The sequence below is a fragment of the Schistocerca cancellata genome, chromosome 4, assembly GCF_023864275.1.
Source record: "Schistocerca cancellata isolate TAMUIC-IGC-003103 chromosome 4, iqSchCanc2.1, whole genome shotgun sequence".
Taxonomy (NCBI): Eukaryota; Metazoa; Arthropoda; class Insecta; order Orthoptera; family Acrididae; genus Schistocerca; species Schistocerca cancellata.
In genome coordinates, this window is record NC_064629.1 from 353,694,151 (window position 1) to 353,717,878 (window position 23,728).

Below are 23,728 nucleotides of genomic sequence, written 5' to 3' on the forward strand. Positions count from 1 at the left end.
GACCGTAGCGGTTGCGCGGTTCCAGACTGTAGTGCCTAGAACCGCTCGGCCACCCCGTTCCCTTGAAGGGCCGCAGCCTACTTCCCTTTCCATCATTAACACAATCCGAGCTTGTGCTCAGTTTCTAATGGCCTAGATACCAACAGGACATTAAACCCAATCTTCCTTCCTTCACAGATGTTATGGTGATAGTATCGCAGGTACCATGGAATCCTAGATGAATTTCCTGCAACAGATACAGTTAATACTGCTTCCATCAGCCTGTGTCCGTAGCAGGCTGCATGTTTCGAGCAGCTGCTCGCCTGGATGGCGGCGTATCCGGACACGAATATCTACCTGCTGTAACAAGAAATGTTATTGATACGACCATACGACACGTTTCAATTGATTGACTGTTCTATGTCGATGACCCCATGCCCGCTCCAATCGTAAGTGACAAGGTTGTTTGTAGGGATCATCTGCTGATCAGCTCGTTATTCAATGATGTGCTGTAAATGGTGTAATCAGAAACACTTGCGGCTGCGCGAGCACTGTACCTTATCGTCTTGTACAACAGAAAACCACTATCCTCCTTTACGGAGTGGAAAAGACTCTGATTGGAATGTTCTGTGATGAGGCGTAGACGTCGAACATTTCGTCGTCTCACGGTTTCACCGATCTTCAACCACTTTCAGTATATGCTAACGACGGTAGTAAGCGAGTAGTTGACGAACTTCGCTGTTTCCGAGACGATCGTACTAGGTAGGATACCAGGCCATAACAACGTACCTTTCGTCAGAGTGGCCAATTTCAGTGGATTTCCCCATATGCGTCCCACATCGTCACTAGAAGGAGTCCCAGTTCTTTCCTGCTCCGCTTATTTATAAGGGGAGATCAAAAAATTTCCGTCAGAGGGCGTTGCTGCAGCTTATATGGAACGTAGCACGATTCAAATGTAGATTTATCAGCACCGACTTGTACGCAAGGGACTAGTGTAACAGTCGTGCCTTTCCGACGTACTTGTGGTAAGTGCCGAAAGATGAACATTGGCGACGTTATAACCGAATGCGTCCCATCAGAACCAACGTGATGTTTTTGTTTTCTTGACTGCCGGAGGACAAACACTGGTAGACCTCCATCGGAGAATGAAGAACGTCTAGGGGGCAGCATGCTATCGAAAACCACCGTTGTGGAATGTGCGCCTTGTTCCATGCTGGTCGCGATTCAGCAGAAGACGCCGGGGTCATCCATTACGGAAAACAACAGGCGGGGGGTTGATGATGGCCCTGATCTCTACACATGCGATTATCAAGCCTTCAGAGTCTTAAAAAAGGCCTCGAAATATCGACCATCCCAGCCGGTCGAGGATATCTTGCAGGCAGTTACGAACTTCTTTACGCAGCGGGACACAGTGTTTTACCAAACGGGTATTTTCAACCAGGTGCCTTGGTGGGATGGTTGCGCCAGTGTTCACTGCGATTTGGCATGCTGGGCATACCGATTGTGGGCAGTGCAGCCTTCGAACAAAAACTTTTTGATCACCTCTTATTCTTTCTCTACCGTTTCACGTGTGGGCAACGGAACCAGGTGGTGTATGATCTTGCAGTGGGCTTGATCATTATGTTTGGCTAGCTAGTGTATTACAATCGTTAGACGTCCAGTTGAATCATGCATACCAATGTGGAAAGGTAAGCGTCCGATAGCAGCTGCACTGAGGTTAGGTTCAGTCTGGCACCGCGTGACCGCTACGGTCGCAGGTTCGAATCCTGCCTCGGGCATGGATGTGTGTGATGTCCTTAGGTTAGTTAGGTTTAAGTAGTTCTAAGTTCTGGGGGACTGATGACCACAGATGTTAAGTCCCATAGTGCTCAGAGCCAGATGAACCAGATGAACTGAGGTTAGGTAGGGGGTTTGGGTAAAAATGGAGGCTGTCATAGTTCAGTGCAGAGATACCCTGTCCCAGTGGAATACCCTTGAGGTACTCTTGAGCACTCTCAAGACGACAAGCAGACAACGAAATCAGAGCGCGTTCAGAGTAAAGACATTTTGACTGACAAATTTTATTAGTAAAATGTTGAAATATTCGTAACAAAGTTCTCGAATTTACTGCCATCCAGGGAATTGCTAGCGCTCAGATTACTCTTGGGACCGAGAGTTGGTTGAAACCCGAAGTAGACAACTCTGAGATATTTAGCTACCCGTAGAAATTTACAGAAAAGATAAGCCACCACAGAGTGGAGAGTATTCACTGAACATGACTAAAATATTGTCTCTATTGAGATTTAATGTGAGCGTGACAGGGAAATTATCTGGTCCTGTATAACAGGCGTGCACAAAATCAAGTTAATTATTGGATGTTTTTGCCTGCCACATCACTTCGCTGTATCAGTTTTAGACTCATTCAAATTAGTCTACGGCCAGTAGCGCGGAAATACCAAGACCACGCAATATTAGTTGGCAGCGACTAGAACGAATCAAGTATCGACTGGGACGTCTATGGATTCATTGCACGGGTACACACGCACAGTGCTGCGAAGTACTTATCAACAATTTTCCGAAAACTGTCTTGAGCAGCTAGTTCAACAGCCCACACCCAATGGAAATTTTTAGATTTTGTAGTTGCAAACAGGCGAGACAGCGTCAGGGTAGAGGAAGGGCTTAGTGACCATGATGTCACCATAGCGACTATGGTTATTAAAGTCACTAAATCAATCAAGAAATGTACGAGAGTATTTCTGCTAGAAAGAGCAAACAAGCAGTTGTTAGCATCCAACTTAGTCAGTGAACTGACATAATTTAGATCCTGTACGATGGACATAGAGGAATTATGGGCCAACTATAAACGGATTGTAAATCGTGTTCTGAAGAAGTAGGTGGATTATGGACGGAAAAGACCCGCCGCGGTTTAACAACGAAATTCGTAAAATGCTAAGGAAGTATGGGCTGTTGCACCCTCGATTTAAAAGAGAACGCGTAAATGGCGACATTCTAAAGTTAGCAGAGATCTTACGTCTGTAAAAAGGTAGATAAGCAAAGGATACATCAACTACCGCCGTCATACCTTGTCAAAAGACACTTCCGAGAATATTCTGGCGCTAAGTGAAATCTCTAAGCGGGTCTAAGGCTTCTATCTAGTCTCTCGTTCACCAGTCTGGTATGACAGTAGAAGACAGTACAAAGATAGCCGAAGTTTTAAATTTCGCCTTTAAGATATCTTTCACACTGAAGAATTGTACGTACATACCATCGTTTGCCAATCGGGTAGACTCCTGGGTAGGGGACATAGTAATAGGCATCCCTGTCGTAGAGAAACAGCTGAAATACTGAAAAACAAATAAGTCGCCAGGTCCGGATGAAAACCCAATTCGATTTTGCAAAGAGCAGTCTCCGGCATTGGCCCCTTATTTAGCGTGCATTTAACGCGAACCTTTCGCCCTGCTCACTGTCTCTAACAGTGCACGTGACTCCTTCTATAAGAAGGAGAAGCGAGCAGACCCGCTAAATTACAGAACAATATCGGAGAGAATTCTCGAAAATATTCTCATTTCGAATATAATAAGTTTCCTTCAGACTTTGCAATACCCCACGTGTGTGAATTTAGAAATCGATACGACAGTCAGTCTATCTATACTCAGATCCACCTCTGAAGAGCCAATGTTGGTACAACACAATGAAAATACGCTACCTGAAATTCGGCGTGACATGAGATCCCAAGTTACGGAATTGCTATGACATCAATTCATACTATATTTTAAAACCAATTGGTAATGAAAATGAGATAAAGGGAACACAACCTTCTTTAAATTAAAATCAAATCAAAATAAACTGGTGATTTATTGCGAAAGTTCGTCTTCGTAGACAGAAAAAGCAGGAGATGGACTTACGAATCTAGCATGACAGACAATTAATCAGCACCAGTATGACGTTCAGAGAAGGATAATGGATTCAAGATACACATTCCCTCGATGACATGAATAAACCTGAGAAATCTGAATTTTACTACGCAGTGTTACCGAAACTAAGATGAAATGAAACAGATTCTCTTCGTTTCTGGAATCTAGTGGCACTCTGGCGTCGGTGTACCACTATAAAACTGCAAACTCTAATCTGACGAGCCGTTGCCACGCAGGACGCACGCCAGTCTCTTATCGTCTTGATGTATGTGAAGACGTGGGTCAGCACGAGATCTGCAGAATGACGATGCAGCAAGGACGCCAGAATGATCGCTCCCTCTGCGATCGAGCACGTGAAGTCTCCTGCAAGACGACGAACCCAAGAGTGTCCTCAGTCATACACCCATGAACCCCACTCTCCCATTTGTGCCGGCATGGCAGTAAACACCAACCAGGTAAAATATTCTTTACTTCTGTCCAATGGCGTGAAAGTGCAATGTTAATTAATTTCCTAGAACGGAATGTATCAAGTAGAGGGCCAAACAAGGCACACAGTCTTTTCAAAATTTGATGTAGAATAACGGACTGACGTCAAGAGATGATAGGCGAATCAGAGAGTTGTTTGTACAACTCAGAATTTCCAACACTCCAAGGGAACGGGACGGCTACTCCGCCAGGTCCCGTTCCTACAGCAGTAGGCTTCTCATCTGGAAGGATACTGAGTTGTCTCCAGATGCTATCTGGTAGCAGGCCAGTCCTTAAGACTCAAACCCACTAACCACAACACCGTTATCCATTCCTTTGATTGACATGAGAGTCCCACAAGGCTCCCTCGGGTAGTTATACCGCCGACGTAAGCCAGGGACTTAATAGACCGAGGATCAAGTGGACTGTCCCATTATTTCCATTATTTTGTTCCCCAACTCTGTGTAAATGGATTTCAAGGTTCCCACGAATTCTCTTGGCCAAATAGACGTAAGTTCAGACAGATAACTCCTGCACTTTTATCAAATACAATACCCAGAATCAAGTACAGTAATCTGATTTAAATATAGTTATGAGAATCATGTGCTTTACATATCTCCAGTCATGACAAGAAGTCGATAGTGTTAACTTATTAATGGAAGAAGGCAAGCCAGACTCCATATAAACGTTCATAACCTCACCCTTCTAATAACATTTTTAATGGGAGTTGTCCCACTGAGGTATGGTAATGGGGTAACTCAAAGCCAAATTTCCATAACTACCACCCATGGTCAGGGCACCCACTGAAATATGAGAAATGTGCAGCAAGGAATGGTATTAAAGGTGTTGAGTACACAAAATAAACTCACACCACACTCTTCCACAGGATATCCTTTTTATCCGCGTGATTTATAGAAAGACCAACTGGTCTATTGTTGAGGACAAACAAGAGCTGCGACAGCTTGCTTAACTGGCAACGAAGGCGACATTGTGTGAATAACTGATGGCCAGCCTGGCAGCATACTCACACTAGCTTTCTAGAGCCAGAATTTACTCTGAAGGTATCAGCTGATACTCTGGCGTCATTAAATGCATCCCTGTTCTTCAAAAAATGACTAAAACATACGTAAGATGACAGAAGGTCCGCTTGCAAAAGACATTACAATATCCACTTCACTCACTGATACACCATACAACAGTGATTACGATGCCTGTTTCAGAGGTACGAAAGGAAGCCCCTAGTTAAAGAGTTTGAAAATGGTCTACGTTAAATGTTTGATTACTGAAAAACGCAGCTGATGATAGTAAATCGTTGAACGCCGAGGTACACAGGCATTTGCTAAATGAGTTTAAGCAGTTCAAAAACATGTGACAGTTCACATATTTGTACAGTGTGATCCTGTTGTTGAATGATCATATGTAAATAAATTCATTCATACTAAATTATGACGTCTTGAATCAGAAATTGGATAGATAGGTTCAAATGGTTCAAATGGCTCTGAGCACTATGGGACTTAACATCTGAGGTCATCAGTCCCCTAGAACTTAGAACTACTTAAACCTAACTAACCTAAAGACATTACACACATCCATGCCCGAGGCAGGATACGAAACTGCGACCGTAGCGGTCGCGCGGTTCCGGACTGAAGCGCCTAGAGATAGATAGGACGCAAGAAGACATATAGGTAGGTACGTATAGAAATTTACAGTGATCTAAACAATTACAACCCTTCGTTAAAGATTCACATAGTCAGAAATGTAAGTATGGTAATTCATATTGGCCGGCCGCTGTGGCCGAGTCGTTCTAAACGCTTCAATCTGGAACCGCGCGACCGGTAAGGTCGCAGGTTCGAATCCTGCCTCGGGTATGGATGTTTGTGATGTCCTTAGCTTAGTTAGGTTGAAGTAGTTCCAAGTTCTAGAGGACTGATGACCTCAGATGTTAAGTCCCATAGTTCTCAGAGCCATTTGAACCATGTAATTCATATTGATACAGGTAAATAACTTATTTAGACACGAAAATGTCGACCATTCTTCAATAAATTAGGTAACTGATAAAACAAGTTCCTTACAAAAGCTGGTGTAATGTCAGTTGCAAAGAAACACGACTGTAGCAAGAGTATCACACGAGAGACAGAGAGTGTCAGACAGTCGAGCACGGTTCACTAAATGTAGGTACCCACTCGACCACTGCTGTCACAGGAAGTGGTAGCAGCTGCGTGTCTGCCTCCACCGATTCCCGAGGGCCGGCACCGAATTCAGGACAGCTATCTGGCAGCTGTTCCCCATGGCATGTACAGTTTCGTTCAGGCAGAACGCTATTATGGTAACCTCTTGTCTGTACGGAGACAGAGAGTTGATGAAGGCTCATGCAAGGAAAAAATCTGGTTGAAATGTTTAAAGTAGGATATACAACTGGTACACTCTACCTAAAAGTCTGAGATACAAAGCAGTTTGCCGATTAGACCGCGTCATGCGGGCTACAGCTTGGGTGTACTCTCTTACAAGGGAACCTCCCCATCGCACCCACCTCAGATTTAGTTATAAGTTGGAACAGTGGATAGGCCTTGAAAACTGAACACAGATCACTCGAGAAAACGGGAAGAAGTTGTGTGGAACTATAAAAAAATAAGCAAACTCAGTAGGCCATGCGCAAGATAAGCAACATCAAGGATAGTTGGAGCTCAGGTGTGCCGTGGTCCCGTAGTTAGCGAGAGCAGCTGAAGAGCGAGAGGTTCTTGGTTCCAGTCTTCCCTCGAGTGAAAAGTTTAACTTTCTATTTTTAGACAATTATTATCTGTACGTCCATTATGTTTTCATAACTTTTTTGGGAGTGATTATCACATCCACAAGAAAACCTAGATCGGGGCGAGGTTGAAGAACCTTTTTACCCATTCGCCAAGTGTACAAGTTAGGTGGGTCGACAACATATTCCTGTCATGTGACGCACATGCCGTCACCAGTGTCGTATAGAATGTATCAGACGTGTTTTCGTGTGGAGGAATCGGTTGACCTATGACCTTGTGATCAAATGTTTTCGGTTCCCATTCGAAAAGCACGTCCTTTCGTCTACTAATCGCACGGTTTTGCGGTGCGGTCGCAAAACACAGACATTTAATTTATTACAGTGAGGAGAGACGTCAATAAACGAACGGACAGATGATAACTTTGCGAAAATAAAGAAAGTAAAATTTTCACTCGACGGAAAACTTGAACCAAGGACCTCTCGTTCCGGAGTTCCTCACGCTAACCACGGGACCACGGCGCTCCTAAGCCCAAACTCTCCTTGATGTTGCCTATCTTGTGCACGGACTACTCAGTTTGTATATTTTGCTTATTTTTTTCGTAGTTCCACACAATTTCTTCCTGTTTTCAAGATTGATCTGTGTTCCGTTTTTCAAGGCCTATCCACTGTACCAACTTATAACTAAATTTGAGGGGGGTGCGATGGGGAGGTTCCCTTGTTAGGGACAGAAATGTGGATGTCTGCAACGTCGGAAACCACAGAGCTTCAAAGCTAAAGGCTGGCTAATTGAGTGCTCACCATGGGAGAAAGAAAGGACACATTTCCAGCAACACGCTGCCGTGCAGAATATCAGGCGACTCTGTCCCTGACAGCAAACGACCTCACAAGAAGGCACGGATTAGCGGGCAGCCTCTCTCTCCGTCAACTGACTAGCGTATATGTCTTTCGCGAGTCTACCTACACAGGTCGCGGGCCCCCGTGGCTCTAGCAGGGGCCGCCGCCACAGGTTGGAGGTGGAAGGGAAAGATCCCCTTCTTCTGTCCGCCACGCGCCGCTTCGTGCCGGTCGATCCGGATAAGCGTCGTCACCAGACACCCGGGCGCGGCCTGCTTCCTTGCGCACCCTCATCGCAAGTCACTCTCGCCCTCGTTTAGGCCCCCTCGTCTGGATGTCTCTGCACATTATTAATGCCTCAAGCCACAGTCAAGACAAAGTTGGACTCTTACAATTCCCGCTGAAAGCGTACAACGACTGAACAAAAATACATTAGCCACACCTAATACTAAGCTTATTCTCGCACTAAAACTGTGCCGTGGCGCTTATCTAAATATAGCGAGTGCACATTTTTACATTCATACGGTATTCACACATAACACGTAAGATTAGTAGCATTATGGTTACTCAGACCAACTATCCCAACACCTACAGTGTTAGTGAAGTTCATGCAATGTTTTACCCTGCTACTTAAATAACAACTCCCTCCATAAATGTAAGAGATAAAAAATGTGCGTCAATGAAAGGAAACAAGTAACTTGACCCATGATGTTCCTGATATATCGTGACTACAACCGTTTAGTCCGTTGACTGCGTAAGCAATGTATGGTCTCTTTATTTATCAAGCATTCGACAGTCCACCCTTCTTTCCATTTGCGAGAAAACACCTTTAAGACAACTTTAATTACATATATAAATAAATAAATGAACAACGCACAAGGTATACTCATTGTTATTGTAAGTTAAATAGGCAGACACACATATTATATTGTGTATACTCACACTCTTTTGATCTTTGAACCTCTTCCATTGTGTTTCATTCTGGTTATTTCAGGTCACTATCCTACTTATTTTTCGGAACTGCGACCTTATGAAACGTCCACTCTCAAGATATGAAACCACGCAGCTGTGGAGTGGATTTGTCCCAAATTACGTAATTAGTCCCGAGAATGTACTAATGGTGTTACCGACAACAACAAAAAGAACAAAGACCTACACTGCTTAGTCTTCCTATACGCTAGAGACAACAAGAACTTCATCAGAAACATAAATCTATACCAGGAATGGGATGGTTCTCCCTTTGCCACAGGTATCTCAACGACAGGTAGCCGATAGTTCCTGCTACACCTGCAGGAATGAAATTAACTCAACACACAGCACATCTTCTGTCCCCCATCACTCTTTATAACATGGAACATTAATTTTTTCCCGATAAATCTTCCTGCGAGGGACACATAAAATCGAGCCCCAACTTTTCATCATTCAATACACAACACGATACCTGTGTCAAAGTTTGCAGCAACGCACGTACCCATATTCAGCTAACAGATACTTCCCGGAATGAAAAACATAACACACGTATTATCTCCTTAACATATGACTCTGAGCACTATGGGACTTAACATCTTAGGTCATCAGTCCCCTAGAACTTAGAACTACTTATACCTAACTAACCTAAGGACATCACACACATCCATGCCCGAGGCAGGATTCGAACCTGTGACCGCAGCAGTCCCGCGGTTCCGGACTGCAGCTCCTAGAACCGCACGGCCACCGCGGCCGGCTATCTACTTAACAGAAACATAGGCTAAACTACTGTTTCCAATGGTGAGCTAATTAGCTACTCTGTTCGATGAGTGTTTTCAAGTGCCAAGTTCCGAAGAATTCTGAGGACGTCTGACTGGCCTGTCCCATTGAACCTTCTGTCGTTGTTACCCACCGCGTTCATGGCGTGATTGCTGTTTGGGTTGGTTAGCTGCATCTCAACTGCGTTCTCATGTGCTCCATTTTGCTCTGGAGCAATTCCGTTCTGTCCTAACTGTCGCAAGTTATCGCTTCTGTTGTGATACTGGTTGTTCCATCCTCCTTCCTGACGTGAATGTTTGCGGTGGTGTCCGCTGTCACTGGTTGTCCAGTCTCTGTTTAGCGTGCCAATTATCCGCGTTATTATTCCTGCTCTGCTGTAGGTTATCATGGTAGTCAGGTGCAAGTCTGCACTTCGTAGCGCTCTGATCGTCATAACTGAATTCCAGTTCTCTTAAAATATGCTTCACTACTTCTATATAATTTCCGCATCTGTCCATAAATAGTTGTAGGTTGTGTCGTGGGAGCCTTATATAGCAGAAGCGGATAATTTCAGCATCTCTACATGGATCGTCGAGGAACTGGTTCTTTATGACGAGAGCAGCAAAGAATTTGACATGACCCTTGAATCCTGAGGCGACCAGATCATTACCCAATGTTATGTTTAAATCGTTCTCGCGTCTTGGACTGCCAGTAGTTCACCAAGTATGCATTCATAAATTCCTTGTATGACGTGCACGTCGAAGCGGCCATACCCATTCTTGTTGTGATACCGCCCTCGTGGTATCTACAGACGAAATGTTGTAATTTGCATTCGAATGGCCACTGTGGGGGTAGCGGCAGATCGAATTGCAAAAGGAAACGTCTTTGGATGTGTTGCAGACATCTATGTAATTTTTGGACTCCCGCACCGACACAAAGTATTTGAAGTAAAACGCAACATCCGCTCGTCCACGCCATGTCGATCCTGCAAAACTGTCTTTCACAGATTCAGTTCTCGAAATACCAGCGTCACTCACTAGCGTCAATTTATATTGCTCACCCGACATTGGTTCTGCGTAGTGGTACGCAATTTTCTATAGGACACTTGGTTCGCCCTCCTAACATCTGCTCTACACGTTCCTGTATTTTTGTGCACCCATTTGCTATTTCCCCACAACAGACATTAGATTTCGAGCCTACGTTCCTTATCTCTTCCTTTATCAACTCTCGAATCTGATGTCTTACTGTCCAATGTTTTGCTTCATTTCCTCGATGTCCTTATGTGCTTTCTTCTATTCCTGTCTGCCGCCAACGCTATTATTTCTGTGTCCTGTGCCTGTTTTATGGGTCACACCGCTAACGTTCAGGTCTTTTTACCTATCTTTTTCAGTTCTGTTGTAATTATCTTGATCACTTCCTCTTCCCTCGTTTCCGCGTCGTCTTCTACTTCTCTTATTTCAATTTTTAATTCTTTCTTAAATTCTTCTTCCCGGTTCACTGCCCCGCCTATCATTTTCTTTTCGCTCTTCATTACCCAGTCTTCCATTTTCTTCTAGAAGATTAATAGATAGCCCTTATCCTACTTACCTACTGTCACGTGAGTATGTACGTGAATTTGAGCGCCAGACGGGTGACTATCCGTGACGGATCTCGCTCTGTTTTGGACCTCGTAGTCCAGTATGTTTAGTAGACTTTAATCGCGTCGTGACATTTCATCAACTTCGTGTTCATTCCTGCTCTCATTACTATGGTGTAAAACTGCCTCAAATTGGGTTAGATCCCAGTCAGTTATGTGATCGTCTCTCTCATGTGTGTTTAGCTGTTCCGCAGGAACGTCCGTCTACTCCTCTCCCTTGTTTGCGAAACTTTCTGTCTTATTGAGCTCCACAGTCTCCATCCTATCAATTGCGGGAATATATTTCTGTTCCCGAGCCCTATTTTGGGTGATCACATAGAACGGAATAGGAATCTACGCGAAACTTAAACTTAACGGCATAACAAAAATTATTTGCACGAGACAATCATACAGAATTCGTAATCACAATACACACAAATCATATAAAATCAAACAAATAAAATAAGGGAAAAAACATCCCGAAATTTCAACGCTGTTGTTGACGCAGCAGAAACAACAGACGTGGAGCAGAACCGAAGAAACCAAAAATGTAAGCAAAAATAAATATATAAGTTACATTACTAAAAGGTGCCAGCAATCTGTAACTAGCACCGATGTAAAAAAAATTTAATCTACAATTATTTACAAAATAGTTTTGTAAAACAAAATGATTTTGCACAGTAAAATTCTACTGCCTGATTGCGCATAATTAATTATAAAGAGAATTAACAACTTGAAGTCATTGTATTGATGTTCCACAATAATATTTATTTAATATTTCGTAATGAAACGGCTTTCGGCTTCTTAGGCCATCGTCAGATAACTTAACACTAAGTAGATAGCCCACACAATTTCGGCGAGAATTCGCTGTTATACAAAGATTGCTGTACATAGATATGTGACATTTCATGACTATATGGATGGAAAACACAAGCATAATGTAATACCTAAAGAGACTCTGATTAAATAGATCTCATCCTACAGTATATGCTAATATTAAAACTATGTGAATGTATAAACCAAAAAAGTTGGACAAGTGAGTAATGGCCCAGGAATGGACAAACTGGTAAATGTGAAGAACAATATTAAAAGGGCTGGGACGGGGGAGGGGTGGAGAAAGAAGACTGGGGTATGTGGATGTTGAAGAGTTATAACAAGCTTATTATCTAATGATGAGAGAAATAATAACTGGTTGGTGCTTCTTTAATAAAGGCGAGTAGTGGAGCTGTGGTCATTAAGAATCAGGTCAGAAATCTTTGACTGGTGTTCATTAATGGGCAGAACTTCAAATAATGTTAGTTTTCTGCCTTTAATTCCGTTACGGACAACATCACATGTCACATCATATGATAACATTCATTCACAGCATGTTCAGCAAAGGCAAATTTTTTTCAGTCTCCTACTCCTTTCAGGCTCAGTCAGTCTATTAGTTGTATTCCCACCTGACTGACTTACCTATAATTTACCACACAGATTGCAGAAAATTCTATAAATGCCCGTCTGTTCCAAAGGTGGAAAATTATCTTCACTGTTGAGCAGAAGGGGGACAACAGTGCTCTTAATGTAAAACAATGGAGTATATTCCATGAATTTTATTTCACTGGCAAGAACCTGTGAAATATTGCCCACTTATAGAATGGGGCAAACTTGATATCATAGTAGGTTTTGGTGTCTGAGGTGGATAGAGGAGTGCTGTTACCCTCTGTCTCTACTTTTTGCCGATTGTGTTGTCAATTAGCATAGGACTATAATTATTGCTGTGAACTATTTCTGTAATTATTTTCAATTTATTCTCAAAATCTGGTTTGGTTTGTGATGTATATATAGCAGGCGATGCACCATGGAGTGGAAGGCTTCTTGTTTTTGTGTAATGGGATACTGGGAAGTAGCTAGTATTAATGTGTCTGTTGTGATTGCTTTCCTGTATATCTTAAATAAATGTTGGTGCCTGCTGATGTCAATGGTGAGGACTAAAATTTCATAGAGTCTCTTCCCAACTCCACTGCCAACTTGGTTTTACTGTGGTGCGAATCCAAATGTTGAAAAAATTTATTCGATTGTCTGATGGTACCTGTCCACAAGCACAGTACATCATCCACGTACCTATTCCAGTACTGTATTTTAGAACTTACGATCTCTATAAGTTTTCACTCAGAATGATTCATAAACATTTTATATAATAAGGGACTCAGTGGAGACCCCATTACTAACACATCTTACTCAGTGTACAGAGGCTGTTGAAATTAATGCTTTAAGGATGTTTCAGTTGTCATCCTTATATGTCTAGTCTACACAGGACTTGTTCTGGTTTTATGTAACAGTTCTGTTAAGATTTCCATTTCTTCTTCAACATGAATATTAGAAAATAGGCTGGTAACGTCAAATGAGACTAGTTTCGCACTATGTGAAGATGGTATCTGTTCTTTCGGACAAGTCCGAAAAAACAGATACCATCGGTGACCGTTCAGCTCTCTAGAATGGAATGATAATTTAATCAAGACCCTAAGCTGCCGACAGGCGTTGATATAAATCAACGGGGACAAGTGAAAATGTGTGCCCGGCTGGGAGAGTGTAAGGGATAATTCCCAGCAGTCGCGCTATCCTGTGTGCCCTCGGTGGCTCACATGGTTTAGCCGTCACGGTAGCTCAGCGTGTTCGGTCAGAGAGCTGGTTGGCTTCTGTAATAAAAACCTGATTGGAAGGATCAACAAAAAAACTTTAACGGAAGTCATGTGAAGTCCGGAACGACCAAACACAACGATTAACAACGAACAAAATAAAAAAAACAAGAAAAAATGGAAAGTGAGCAAAGAAAAAGATTGGTAGAGCGTCTGCCATGTAAACAGGAGTTCCCGGGTTCGAGTCCTGCTCGGGGCATTTTCAACTGTCCACGTTAATGTATATCAAAACCTGTCATCAGGTTAGGGTCTTGACGTTATTATCATTTCATTCAGTTTTGCACTAGGTGGAATGAGTACATCTTTTAGTTTTTTCACTAATGCAAGTGAATTAGGTACAACAAATTATAGTTGAAATAATTTTTTTGTTTTAATTAGCGAATTTAACTCTTTCGCTAATTAATAGCTATGTGCTGAAACTGGTGATGATGATGACGATGATGGTGTTTTGTTTGTGGTGCGGTCATCTAAACGCTCATCAGCCCCCGTACAAAGTCCTAATTCTTACACAGTCCAGTTTTTACACAATCCAGTCTAGCCATTGTCGCGATTGATGATTATTATAATGATGGTGAAATGATGAGGACAACACACACACCCAGTCCCCAGGCAGAAAACAACCTCCAACCCAGCCGGGAACTGAACCCGGGACCCTGTGATCCAGCTAAAACTGAAGACACTACAGGTCTTATTGGAACGCCTCCTTTGGGAAGCTTTGTAACCCATATAATGTGGGTGCTATTACATTCATATTTGTGAGGCATTCAGAATCACTGTTAGTAAATATAGATTTGCATATTTAATAAGATCCTGCACTTCCATAGCGAATTTCATTGTGGGATCGTTAGTTAACTCAGCGAGCACTACAGGGTTGACGAATGTAAACACTTTTTCAGAATATTCCGACTTATTAAGTACCGCTGAACTGTTTCTCTTGTCATCCTTGGTGGCAGTCACATCTCTTTCTTTAATGTGGACATTATTCCTTGCTCCTTACAACTAGCGTTGAACATAGGGGTATTTACAGTTCATGCATTACCAGATGTTTCGTAGACACATCCCCTGACAAAAAATATTCGAGACCCATATTTCAGTACGTCTAGCTGTTTTTCGGAAATATTTAATTCCCTTATTTAAAATCTGGAATTCTTCAGAAGACAAATTAGATTGATAAGTTAATGACACGTTCTGAAAACTGTTTACGCTTAGTGGTTGTTGGGGCTCGTTTCAGTTGAGAAAACTGTTCGATTGTAGCTTTCTGGTGGAGGTACATCAGGTTTCTAATGGCAAGCAACTATTCTCGGACTGCTTTATCGAACACGACGAATTCAAAAGTGAGTAGAGTGACGTAATTCCCATGTGAACAACTTCCATATGTAAACACACAATATGACGCACCACATCCCATATTTTCATTTTTTCATTTACCCACGTCCTCTTTGCAGCACGGGTAGCTTCCTGGGCTGTCTGTGCAGTACTTCTTGACTTCAGCGTCGCGCATTTCGCTGTTTCGGTTAGTTTTATGCACTCGCGAGGGAACCAGATACGTTGTGTTGCCTTGGACTTCTGTTTCAATTAACTGTTGTGTATGACGGATAATTGAGCTACGGTAGCACATTTCATAATATTTATGGAATATTCCGTCGGTTTTTGGAGAAAAATGGACATATTAATACCTCGAATACACGCTATTAATGTTCCACAATGATACTTCCGCAACAATGTTTATTTAATACTTCGTTATGAACCGGCTTGCGGCTTAGGCTATAGTTCTGCTCTAGATGGGAACATACTCAGCAAAAAGAAGAGATAGGGAATAACCGCTCCTTCATCCATCTCAGATAGCACAAAACCACTCTGATAACAAATGGAGGCACATGCTATGTGTGGATAGGACTTCACAGGTTCCTAAATCCAGGAACTATACTCCAGCTTTTTACACTAACAATACTGTTGCCCACTTTCTGTTCAACAGTAAAGACAAGTTTCCACCTTTAGAACAGACTGAAATTTATATAATTTCCTACAATCTGTGTGGTAAATTAAATATAGATTCTTCAGGTCGGGTTATAACTACTAGACTGACTGAGCCTGAAAGGAGTTGGGGACTGGAGAAGAAAGATTCCACCTTTGCTGAATATGCTTTGAATGAAGGTCATTCATATCATGTCAAATGTTATGTTCTCCTTAAAGGAACTAAAGGCAGAAAACTAATAGTTGCTTGAAATTCTGGGCATACATAAACAACAATCAAAGAATCCTCACTTGATCCTTAATGACCTAACACAATTACACTACTCACCATTATTAAAGCAGCACCAGCCAGTTATTATTTCTCCCACCATTAGATAATAAGCTTGTTATAGCTATCTCACATCTATATTCCATAGACTTCTTTCTCCTCACTCTGTTTTCAGTACTTGCGTCACATTCATTAGTCTGTCCATGTGACATAGTACATTGTTCAACATTTTTGGCTTATACATTCACGTAGTTTTATATTTGAATAAAGTGTAATATAAGATTTCTTTGTTCAGAGTCTCTTAAGGTTCTTAAGGTATTACGTTATGCTTGTGTCTTCAATCGATATAGTCATAAAATGTCACATACTTTTGTACATCAATCTTTGTACTGCTACGAATTCTCGCCGAAACTGTGTGTTTAGTACTGAGTTATCTGACCATGGCCTAAGAAGCCGAAAGCTGGTTCATAACGAAGTATTAAATAAAAATTATTGTGGAACATTAACGAAGTGTATTTAAGCTATTAATTTGCCCAGGTTTTAAGAACCGACGGAATATCCCATAAATGTTAAAATGATACTGTTTCTGACGGCGTAAAATTACTTACCTTAACTCCTGACTGCAACATAACTTCCCAAATTCCGCATACTGAGCAGGTGATTTATTGAAAACGTTCGTCTTCTAATACAAGAAAATCAAGGGACGGACAAAACAATCGTAATTTGATCGACAATTAATAAGCACACTTAAGATTTCCAGGGAAGACTAATGGATTCAAGCAGAACATTCGGTGAATAAACCCCAGAAATCTCAATTTTATGTTGCAGTGGTTGGTTGTCCGAACTAAAATCAAAGACCACATCTTCTTTTCTGGAATCTAACAGCACAATGACGTCGGTACTGTACTGTTATGAAATGGTAAACAACCACCTAACGAACCTGCGCTGCACAATATGCTCACAAATCTCTTGTTGGCTTGATGTACGTGAAGTTGAGGGTCAGCACGAGATCTCCACCACCCTGGAATCTGTGGCAATCAAAAGCTGCTACATGTTCAGAATAGTATTCCGAGCATAGATGGCTGGAAATGGAACGATTGCATCCTTCTTATCGTCCATAGTACGAGGTGCATTCAAGTTCTAAGGCCTCCGATTTTTTATCTCCAGACTGGAAAGAGATAGAAACATGCGCATTGTTTTAGAATGAGGCCGCATTCATTGTCAATACGTCCCAGAGTTGGCAGCACCGTACGGCAGATGGAATTTTACCGCCAGCAACGAGAATGAGAACTGTTTTAAATACTTAAAATGACGACGTTTTCCTTACTTGAACAGCGTGCAATCATTCGTTTTCTGAATTTGCGTGGTGTGAAACCTATTGAAATTCATCGACAGTTGAAGGAGACATGTGGTGATGGAGTTATGGATGTGTCGAAAGTGCGTTCGTGGGTGCGACAGTTTAATGAAGGCAGAACACCGTGTGACAACAAACCGAAACAACCTCGGGCTCGCACAAGCCGGGCTGACGACATGATCGAGAAAGTGGAGAGAATTGTTTTGGGAGATCGCTGAATGACTGTTGAACAGATCACCTCCAGAGTTGGCATTTCTGTGGGTTCTGTGCACACAATCCTGCATGACGACCTCAAAATGCGAAAAGTGTCATCCAGGTGGGTGCCACGAATGCTGACGGACGACCACGTGGCTGCCCGTGTGGCATGTTGCCAAGCAACGTTGACGCGCAACGACAGCATGAATGGGACTTTCTTTTCGTCGATTGTGACAATGGATGAGACGTGGATGCCATTTTTCAATCCAGAAACAAAGCGCCAGTCAGCTCAATGGAAGCACACAGATTCACCGCCACCAAAAAAATTTCGGGTAACCGCCAGTGCTGAAAAGATGATGGTGTCCATGTTCTGGGACAGCAAGGGCGTAATCCTTACCCATCGCATTCCAAAGGGCACAGTAACAGGTGCATCCTACGAAAATGTTTTGAAGATCAAATTCCTTCCTGCACTGCAACAAAAACGTCCGGGAAGGGCTGTGCGTGTGCTGTTTCACCAAGACAACGCACCCGCACATCGAGCTAACGTTACGCAGCAGTTTCTTCGTGATAACAACTTTAAAGTGATTCCTCATGCTCCCTACTCACCTGACCTGGCTCCTAGTGACTTTTGGCTTTTTCCAACAATGAAAGACACTCTCCGTGGCCGCACATTCACCAGCCGTGCTGCTATTGCCTCAGCGATTTTCCAGTGGTCAAAACAGACTCCTAAAGAAGCCTTCGCCGCTGCCATGGAATCATGGCGTCAGCGTTGTGAAAAATGTGTACGTCTGCAGGGCGATTACGTCGAGAAGTAACGCCAGTTTCATCGATTTCGAGTGAGTAGTTAACTAGAAAAAAAATCGGAGGCCTTAGAACTTGAATGCACCTCGTAAGGCAATACATGAACCCGGCGTGCAAGTACAACACTTTATAACCAGTGGTGCAGCTGCAGTGATGTAAAGCAGACAGAGAAGCACGGCATCCGATATTACACCTCGGGAGTTTCAAGTTAATGATCATGTCATCAGCGGTTTGTACAGCAAGAGATATAGATGCATTTATCTGTCTGTAACATATTTCTTGTACCCTGACACCCATACAATCTGTGGTTTTCTCGACAAGAATGAAGGTGGGGCTGCTTCAGATAAGGCACCTATTTTTTTTAATATTTATTCATTTTTCCCATATTCTGTATATAAATTAGCGGGCAGAGAAACAAGGCACCTGATATCAGTGTAGTACTAGATACTTTGCAGTTCGTAAGGCTCGAGAGATAGGTGCAGATATCTATAGGTAACATATGTTAGTACAACACTGCCCATTTAGTCCTTTCTCGATGAGTATGGAGGTAGGAGCGCTCTGACACTTTGTAACAACAACAACTGTACATATTATAATTTTTTTTCTTTCTGAATTTCGAGAGATTAATGTAAGCAATGTTTTGAATTTCTTTTTCTTTTCGTATCGTTATGTTAAAGAAACTATAAGCAACTTTTGAAATAAATATTATTATTATGTTAGATTTCAAGTAATGTGGTAATCAAGTGTATTTAATGTTAAAACTAATGTAAGATGTGAAAATTGTATTTATACGCTTGGTCCATATGTAGGAAAGGTATTAATATATGTGTAGTAGAAAACCTGTGGTGAATACCCTACCTGTAGGGGAGCGGGAAAAGGTGGAGGCAGGCGAGCGCGGGAAAACGCACACTGGCGCGGTTCGGCACAACAGGCTCAGTATTACAGTCGGAGTTGGGCATCGGTCAGAGGAACACGTACCGTACTGAGGAGGCTATCCAGGAAAAGTGGATACCATTGAGCCTCGGATGTGCCGATTCCGACGACTACATGGCATGGCTATATTCTTAGGCACAAAATTGGAAAGATTACGACGCTAAGAAGAAGGAAAGTGCCAATGCAGTGAGAGCCTTAGCCGTGCTTGCATGTGTGCTGTGCTTCTCGCTATCTCACTGCCCGCCATCTGCCGCACCGACGTGCACTGGTCAAACATTTATTTCATCTTTAGAATTGTATCTGTGTGGACCAGTGTCGAAACTGTTTCTAACTGTTCAATAATAACGTGACTTTTACCAGAATTGCCTCAGCCATTACTCATCCTGATCACTGACCTAGACAGGGTTCTTACCACATATTGTGCAACCCGAGTATCCCAAACTGAAAGTTTAAAGTTAGTGTTAATGAGAATTATCAGCAGATAAATCTATGCTATAAAGAAGTTTAAAGTTCTGTGTGTTATTGCAAATGTTGATAAAGAACAAAAGTATGACTAAATTGGAAGAGGGTTTTTTTGAATTGAGTTAGCGATGTTATTTAATTAATTTGAGACAGAAATAATGACAGTTAAATAATTCAGAAGTAAGACAAAAGAGTAGTTATCCATAGATTGATAATTTTGAGTGTTAATTTACCTTCAGTACTTAATAGTTTCAGTATAACGACCATAACAGTTTCAGGGCCCCCCCCCCCTTTTTTTCTTGTCTGTTCTTTCAAATCTTGAAGGGTACTGATCAGATTTGAACAGCAAAGTTCAGCTCTATATTAAACCTAAGTGCATTAGTGTTTTTCCAATTTTAATAGTGACATTGTATGTGTGCTTTCAAAATTGCTAATTCTAGGGTAATCTATGCCCGATTTCAGTCTGATCAATATACAAAATGCAGTTAGTAGTAATCATTGCTGTGTGGTGTTGTGTAATTTTAGCTCGTCCAAATTAGTACAAAAGAAGAAAACCTTAGTTCAGTAGATTCTTTCTGGTTCCAAATTTTGCCATAAAACGCAACATTACTACGTGTTATTATGCTTGTACATGCACCCACTTGTACAAGGAAAAACTCACTCAATGCCTAATTAGGCTGGCGACCGAATTATTAATCATTGGTAGTATCTACTGCGTGTACTTCTTGTCCATGCGAACGAGTAATTATACTTTACATTTGCTTGACGCATCACTGTAGTTACTGACTGGATATAAGTCCGAATTGCTTCCAATTAGGTACACGCGGTCAACTTATGTACTAAAATCCTTGTTTATAAGGTGAAGCCCGTGAACTTATAACAGTACAGGCTTTAAAGAGCTAACGTACGCCTGAGCGGGCAGTAGCGTTACAACTTCCATCGCCGACGCCAGAGGCGTTGACAGCACCTGAGAACTGGATGAGAGAGGACTATTTGCTATCACTGTATTAAAGCAGGTTCAATTTATTATATTCGAGCATTCAATCCGGTAATGTTCCTCCTACACTAGAATGCTATGACTCCATCAGTTCTGCTAGCATTCCGGCAGTAGCCCCTCCTTTAATTGTCTAATGGCGCACAGGTAGACAATTAACCATATTCTATCCGCATATAAGCTACTGTCACTCCTACAGAAGTGCAATATTAAAAGATAGCAGTACGGTCTATCCATCGCAGTTTCGCACTCTGTCACACGAATAGCGAAATTTGCATTTAAATTATCCCGTTGCAAACTTATTAGATGCCATTTTTTTGCAGAATATGGTATGACACCATTAATTTATACACAGAGCATATATTCTACCTCACGAAACTGCACCATAACTCTAGATTAATGGAATCAACCTGCGTGAGTCGTTCCACGAAGTATTTACTAGGTGGAGCCTAATGTTCGCTTGGAGGTGTCATCTCACATGTACGACTACAACAAGGGTTATAGTATGTGATAGGACAGAGTTGATTATTTATCGTCGGTGACCACTAGTTGTAGAGTAAAAGATATATAATATAATTATGTCAAATCACAAGCCCAGGAACGGGCAACGTTATTCAAAAATGGTGCAAATGGTTCTGAGCACTATGGGACTTAGCATCTGAGGTCATCAGTCCCCTAGAACTTAGAACTACTTAAACCTAACTAACCTAAGGACATCACACACATCCATGCCCGAGGTAGGATTCGAACCTGCGACCGTAGTGGTCGCGCGGTTCCAGACTGAATCGCCTAGAACCACTCGACCACACCGGACGGCTAAAAAACGTGGAACGCTTCACGATTTTGCGTGTCATCCTTGCGCAGGGCCCATGCTAATCCTCTCTGTATCGTTCCAATTTTAGTATATGTACCGCCGAAGCGAGTACCGACGTTATTAATAACCACCTTCTAGATTCCGTAAAGTGACCAGACACGTGACTGAACATTGCATTACTTGGCGGAGACCATGACAGAATGGATCGTGTGTTTGTTCCCTCCGCAAGAGTGTTCGAGTATATACACGATAAGTTGTATCTCTCTTTTCAACTACCCTGTTATGGAACATAATTATGCCACTTCAGCAATCATTGGTAATACCTCCCAGAAATTGCTGCTATCACATTACTTCGTCCTTGTTTTCCGCGTATTACGACGTCGATATCATAGTCTCCGTTAACTGGTACTGTCGTACTGTCACAGCGCAGTGTTGAAGTACCATACCTCGTAATGTTTAGAGCCATACGTTTGAGCTTTGCTTGTTGGTGGTCCGAACATGAACGATGTGGCTGAATGGGTGATATTACGCGTATATTTGATCTAAGCCAGCTTCATGGGTTGGTGACCGTTCTAACCTCATTTCTGGCTGTGAGACACTAATTAAAAAAAAAAAAAACTGCTTCCACGTCTACGTCTACATATCTGTACATCATAGAGAACAGCATCAATTTACTACGTGTCGTGGCTTTTGTTAAATATTTATAGCAGTGCAGGTTGGTCATACAATGCTTTCTGTGCCTATTATGATGGCTCTTTATGTGTGCAAAGCGTACAAAATCGAATTTTCATATGTAATTTGTTTATATTATGATAAACGTATATAGATCCTGGAAATGCAACTGTACAGACTTAATACACAAATTTCGTATTTATGTACGTGATATCGCTATTTCCGCGCTGCTGATGCGTGTTTTAGAATATTGTGAGGAATAATATTGAACAAATAGAGTCTACAAAGCTTTTAGGGAGCTTTCTGGCTGCAAACAGTTGTCATCTACAGGGATTTCTGTCGGTTTGTGTCATCTCTAATATTACGAATAATTGGCAACTAATTGCTTCGTTTATATTGTTTCTAGTGAATAACACGATGTATTATCTTTGTCTTTCCTAAAATGGGGCTTGAAAACTTTTTAAAATTCGGAAATTTATACTTTGATTGTGTGTGATGATTAGGGCTAATTATTTACATTCAGTCTGACTGTTTGTTTGTTCAGTTAAGATTCATTTTTCTGTTGTTATAAGACTGGTCAACGTAGTTTCACGGCATCAGATTTTTAGGCCTAACTTCTGAAATTTCAACTATTACTAGGCATTGGAATCTACCATTGGGGTACATACTCTACAGTTTTGGGTCCTAATTGGGCAAATATGTGCATATGTTGAAATTACCTTATGCTTTCTTTTACATTGCGGATCTTTTTGGCAATATTGTGACATCAGTTAGCGTTTTTCGTGTATGAACCACAATCAGTAATGTAAACATTGCACTGTCTTGCACTGCCGATGTATGAAGCAGTCATTTTACAATTTCGCAACAGCTTGGCTATGGACAATAATCAGTTCACGACTCAATTGTGATTTTTACTGTAGAGCCATCTGTTAGCAACAGGAAGGACTGTTTACTCATGGGAAGCCATTAACCTAACCACGATTTTAACGATGGGGCCTTCAGTTTGGTATAGTACGGAGACTGAACTAAGGTCGTTCATTTTCCCGGTGCAACCATCAGCTAATGACAGGAGGAACAGGGATGTTAAACTGGATTTGATACTATTTCCAGTTTACTGGGTTTCTGGGATAGTATTAAAGTAAAAACTCATGTTCAACAAATAAAAATTTCTAATTTGTTATTTATACTTTATATGAAAATGTTGGATTTAAATTATTTATAGAGAAATAACAGTTTTTCAGTGCATTCATCTGCTGGTGACAAGAGGAATTAGGCTGTGAAAGTGGAGTTGTTTTATTTACGTTTTCAGAAATTGTGGGACAGCAT

The 23,728-nt window shown here is 41.8% G+C and overlaps 1 non-coding gene across 1 annotated transcript; it reads right to left on the reverse strand.

Moving 5' to 3' along the window:
• Positions 1-21,735: 21,735 nt before the first annotated feature.
• LOC126186559 (U6 spliceosomal RNA) lies at positions 21,736-21,842 on the reverse strand. The gene has a single exon (XR_007537631.1). It is a non-coding gene; the product is annotated as a U6 spliceosomal RNA (small nuclear RNA).
• Between the last annotated feature and the right edge of the window lie 1,886 nt (positions 21,843-23,728).